Consider the following 6,125-nt stretch of genomic DNA (forward strand, 5'->3'; position numbering starts at 1 on the left):
TTTTGTCAGACGTTTGTAATATTCTCACAATAAGCTATTTAGCTCAATTGGAGCATTTCTAGCATGTTTGGTTGAAATTGGAAATTTACATTTTTCACTCTTGTCAAACAATTGCAATATTCTCACAATAAGCTAATTAGCTCAATTGGAGCATTTCTAGCATGTTTGGTTGAAATTGAAAATTTACATTTTTCAGTTTTGTCAGACGTTTGTAAAATTCTTACAGTAGGCTTATTTGCGCAATTGGAGCATTTCTAGCATGTTTGATTGAAATTGGAATTATAAATTTTTCACTTTTGTCAGACGTTTGTAATATTCTCACAATAAGCTAATTAGCTCAATTGGAGCATTTCTAGCATGTTTGGTTGAAATTGGAAATTTACATTTTTCAGTTATGTCAGACGTTTGTAATATTCTCACAATAGGCTAATTAGCACAATTGGAGCATTTCTAGCATGTTTGGTTGAAATTGGAAATTTACATTTTTCACTTTTGTCAGACAATTGCAATATTCTCACAATAAGCTAATTAGCTCAATTGGAGCATTTCTAACATGTTTGGTTGAAATTGGCAATTTACATTTTTCAGTTTTGTCAGACGTTTGTAATATTCTCACAATAAGCTAATTAGCTCAATTGGAGCATTTCTAGCATGTTTGGTTGAAATCAGAAATTTACATTTTTTACTTTTGTCAGACGTTTGTAATATTCTCACAATAAGCTAATTAGCTCAATTGGAGCATTTCTAGCATGTTTGGTTGAAATTGGAAATTTACATTTTTCAGTTTTGTCAGACGTTTGTAATATTCTCACAATAAGCTAATTAGCTCAATTGGAGCATTTCTAGCATGTTTGGTTGAAATTGGAAATTTACATTTTTCAGTTTTGTCACACGTTTGTAATATTCTAACAATAAGCTAATTAGCTCAATTGGAGCATTTCTAGCATGTTTGGTTGAAATTAAAATTACATTTTTCAGTTTTGTCAGACAATTGCAATATTCTATCAATAAGCTAATTAGCTCAATTGGAGCATTTCTAGCATGTTTGGTTGAAATTGGAAATTTACATTTTTCAGTTTTGTCAGACGTTTGTAATATTCTCACAATAAGCTAATTAGCTCAATTGGAGCATTTCTAGCATGTTTGGTTGAAATTGGAAATTTACATTTTTCACTTTTGTCAAACAATTGCAATATTCTCACAATAAGCTAATTAGCTCAATTGGAGCATTTCTAGCATGTTTGGTTGAAATTGAAAATTTAAATTTTCAGTTTTGTCAGACGTTTGTAAAATTCTTACAGTAGGTTTATTTGCGCAATTGGAGCATTTCTAGCATGTTTGATTGAAATTGGAATTTTAAATTTTTCACTTTTGTCAGACGTTTGTAATATTCTCACAATAAGCTAATTAGCTCAATTGGAGCATTTCTAGCATGTTTGGTTGAAATTGGAAATTTACATTTTTCACTTTTGTCAGACAATTGCAATATTCTCACAATAAGCTAATTAGCTCAATTGGAACATTTCTAGCATGTTTGGTTGAAATTGGAAATTTACATTTTTCATTTTTGTCAGACAATTGCAATATTCCCACAATAAGCTAATAAGCTCAATTGGAGCCTTTTTAGCATGTTTGGTTGAAATTGGAAATTTCTATTTTTCAGTTTTGTCAGACGTTTGTAATATTCTCACAATAAGCTAATTAGCTCAATTGGAGCATTTCTAGCATGTTTGGTTGAAATCAGAAATTTACATTTTTTACTTTTGTCAGACGTTTGTAATATTCTCACAATAAGCTAATTAGCTCAATTGGAGCATTTCTAGCATGTTTGGTTGAAATTGGAAATTTACATTTTTCGCTTTTGTCAGACAATTGCAATATTCTCACAATAAGCTAATTAGCTCAATTGGAGCATTTCTAGCATGTTTGGTTGAAATTGGCAATTTACATTTTTCAGTTTTGTCAGACGTTTGTAATATTCTCACAATAAGCTAATTAGCTCAATTGGAGCATTTCTAGCATGTTTGGTTGAAATTGGAAATTTACATTTTTCACTCTTGTCAAACAATTGCAATATTCTCACAATAAGCTAATTAGCTCAATTGGAGAATTTCTAGCATGTTTGGTTGAAATTGAAAATTTACATTTTTCAGATTTGTCAGACGTTTGTAAAATTCTCACAGTAGGCTTATTTGCGCAATTGGAGCATTTCTAGCATGTTTGATTGAAATTGGAATTATAAATTTTTCACTTTTGTCAGACGTTTGTAATATTCTCACAATAAGCTAATTAGCTCAATTGGAGCATTTCTAGCATGTTTGATTGAAATTGGAAATTTACATTTTTCAGTTATGTCAGACGTTTGTAATATTCTCACAATAGGCTAATTAGCACAATTGGAGCATTTCTAGCATGTTTGGTTGAAATTGGAAATTTACATTTTTCACTTTTATCAGACAATTGCAATATTCTCACAATAAGCTAATTAGCTCAATTGGAGCATTTCTAGCATGTTTGGTTGAAATTGAAAATTTACATTTTTCAGTTTTGTCAGACGTTTGTAAAATTCTTACAGTAGGCTGATTTGCGCATTTGGAGCATTTCTAGCATGTTTGATTGAAATTGGAATTATAAATTTTTCACTTTTGTCAGACGTTTGTAATATTCTCACAATAAGCTAATTAGCTCAATTGGAGCATTTCTAGCATGTGTGGTTGAAATTGGAAATTTACATTTTTCAGTTATGTCAGACGTTTGTAATATTCTCACAATAGGCTAATTAGCACAATTGGAGCATTTCTAGCATGTTTGGTTGAAATTGGAAATTTACATTTTTCACTTTTGTCAGACAAATGCAATATTCTCATAATAAGCTAATTAGCTCAATTGGAGCATTTCTAGCATGTTTGGTTGAAATTGGAAATTTACATTTTTCAGTTTTGTCAGACGTTTGTAATATTCTCACAATAAGCTAATTAGCTCAATTGGAGCATTTCTAGCATGTTTGGTTGAAATTGGAAATTTACATTTTTCACTTTTGTCAAACAATTGCAATATTCTCACAATAAGCTAATTAGCTCAATTGGAGCATTTCTAGCATGTTTGGTTGAAATTGAAAATTTACATTTTTCAGTTTTGTCAGACGTTTGTAAAATTCTTACAGTAGGCTTATTTGCGCAATTGGAGCATTTCTAGCATGTTTGATTGAAATTGGAATTATAAATTTTTCACTTTTGTCAGACGTTTGTAATATTCTCACAATAAGCTAATTAGCTCAATTGGAGCATTTCTAGCATGTTTGGTTGAAATTGGAAATTTACATTTTTCACTTTTGTCAGACAATTGCAATATTCTCACAATAAGCTAATTAGCTCAATTGGAACATTTCTAGCATGTTTGGTTGAAATTGGAAATTTACATTTTTCATTTTTGTCAGACAATTGCAATATTCCCACAATAAGCTAATAAGCTCAATTGGAGCCTTTTTAGCATGTTTGGTTGAAATTGGAAATTTCTATTTTTCAGTTTTGTCAGACGTTTGTAATATTCTCACAATAAGCTAATTAGCTCAATTGGAGCATTTCTAGCATGTTTGGTTGAAATCAGAAATTTACATTTTTTACTTTTGTCAGACGTTTGTAATATTCTCACAATAAGCTAATTAGCTCAATTGGAGCATTTCTAGCATGTTTGGTTGAAATTGGAAATTTACATTTTTCGCTTTTGTCAAACAATTGCAATATTCTCACAATAAGCTAATTAGCTCAATTGGAGCATTTCTAGCATGTTTGGTTGAAATTGGCAATTTACATTTTTCAGTTTTGTCAGACGTTTGTAATATTCTCACAATAAGCTAATTAGCTCAATTGGTGCATTTCTAGCATGTTTTGTTGAAATTGGAAATTTACATTTTTCACTCTTGTCAAACAATTGCAATATTCTCACAATAAGCTAATTAGCTCAATTGGAGAATTTCTAGCATGTTTGGTTGAAATTGAAAATTTACATTTTTCAGTTTTGTCAGACGTTTGTAAAATTCTCACAGTAGGCTTATTTGCGCAATTGGAGCATTTCTAGCATGTTTGATTGAAATTGGAATTATAAATTTTTCACTTTTGTCAGACGTTTGTAATATTCTCACAATAAGCTAATTAGCTCAATTGGAGCATTTCTAGCATGTTTGATTGAAATTGGAAATTTACATTTTTCAGTTATGTCAGACGTTTGTAATATTCTTACAATAGGCTAATTAGCACAATTGGAGCATTTCTAGCATGTTTGGTTGAAATTGGAAATTTACATTTTTCACTTTTATCAGACAATTGCAATATTCTCACAATAAGCTAATTAGCTCAATTGGAGCATTTCTAGCATGTTTGGTTGAAATTGAAAATTTACATTTTTCAGTTTTGTCAGACGTTTGTAAAATTCTTACAGTAGGCTGATTTGCGCATTTGGAGCATTTCTAGCATGTTTGATTGAAATTGGAATTATAAATTTTTCACTTTTGTCAGACGTTTGTAATATTCTCACAATAAGCTAATTAGCTCAATTGGAGCATTTCTAGCATGTGTGGTTGAAATTGGAAATTTACATTTTTCAGTTATGTCAGACGTTTGTAATATTCTCACAATAGGCTAATTAGCACAATTGGAGCATTTCTAGCACGTTTGGTTGAAATTGGAAATTTACATTTTTCACTTTTGTCAGACAATTGCAATATTCTCATAATAAGCTAATTAGCTCAATTGGAGCATTTCTAGCATGTTTGGTTGAAATTGGAAATTTACATTTTTCAGTTTTGTCAGACGTTTGTAATATTCTCACAATAAGCTAATTAGCTCAATTGGAGCATTTCTAGCATGTTTGGTTGAAATTGGAAATTTACATTTTTCACTTTTGTCAAACAATTGCAATATTCTCACAATAAGCTAATTAGCTCAATTGGAGCATTTCTAGCATGTTTGGTTGAAATTGAAAATTTAAATTTTCAGTTTTGTCAGACGTTTGTAAAATTCTTACAGTAGGCTTATTTGCGCAATTGGAGCATTTCTAGCATGTTTGATTGAAATTGGAATTTTAAATTTTTCACTTTTGTCAGACGTTTGTAATATTCTCACAATAAGCTAATTAGCTCAATTGGAGCATTTCTAGCATGTTTGGTTGAAATTGGAAATTTACATTTTTCACTTTTGTCAGACAATTGCAATATTCTCACAATAAGCTAATTAGCTCAATTGGAACATTTCTAGCATGTTTGGTTGAAATTGGAAATTTACATTTTTCATTTTTGTCAGACAATTGCAATATTCCCACAATAAGCTAATTAGCTCAATTGGAGCCTTTTTAGCATGTTTGGTTGAAATTGGAAATTTCTATTTTTCAGTTTTGTCAGACGTTTGTAATATTCTCACAATAAGCTAATTAGCTCAATTGGAGCATTTCTAGCATGTTTGGTTGAAATCAGAAATTTACATTTTTTACTTTTGTCAGACGTTTGTAATATTCTCACAACAAGCTAATTAGCTCAATTGGAGCATTTCTAGCATGTTTGGTTGAAATTGGAAATTTACATTTTTCGCTTTTGTCAGACAATTGCAATATTCTCACAATAAGCTAATTAGCTCAATTGGAGCATTTCTAGCATGTTTGGTTGAAATTGGCAATTTACATTTTTCAGTTTTGTCAGACGTTTGTAATATTCTCACAATAAGCTAATTAGCTCAATTGGAGCATTTCTAGCATGTTTGGTTGAAATTGGAAATTTACATTTTTCACTCTTGTCAAACAATTGCAATATTCTCACAATAAGCTAATTAGCTCAATTGGAGCATTTCTAGCATGTTTGGTTGAAATTGAAAATTTACATTTTTCAGTTTTGTCAGACGTTTGTAAAATTCTTACAGTAGGCTTATTTGCGCAATTGGAGCATTTCTAGCATGTTTGATTGAAATTGGAATTATAAATTTTTCACTTTTGTCAGACGTTTGTAATATTCTCACAATAAGCTAATTAGCTCAATTGGAGCATTTCTAGCATGTTTGATTGAAATTGGAAATTTACATTTTTCAGTTATGTCAGACGTTTTTAATATTCTCACAATAGGCTAATTAGCACAATTGGAG

The sequence above is a fragment of the Watersipora subatra genome, unplaced genomic scaffold (assembly GCF_963576615.1).
Source record: "Watersipora subatra unplaced genomic scaffold, tzWatSuba1.1 SCAFFOLD_27, whole genome shotgun sequence".
NCBI classification, from domain to species: domain Eukaryota; kingdom Metazoa; phylum Bryozoa; class Gymnolaemata; order Cheilostomatida; family Watersiporidae; genus Watersipora; species Watersipora subatra.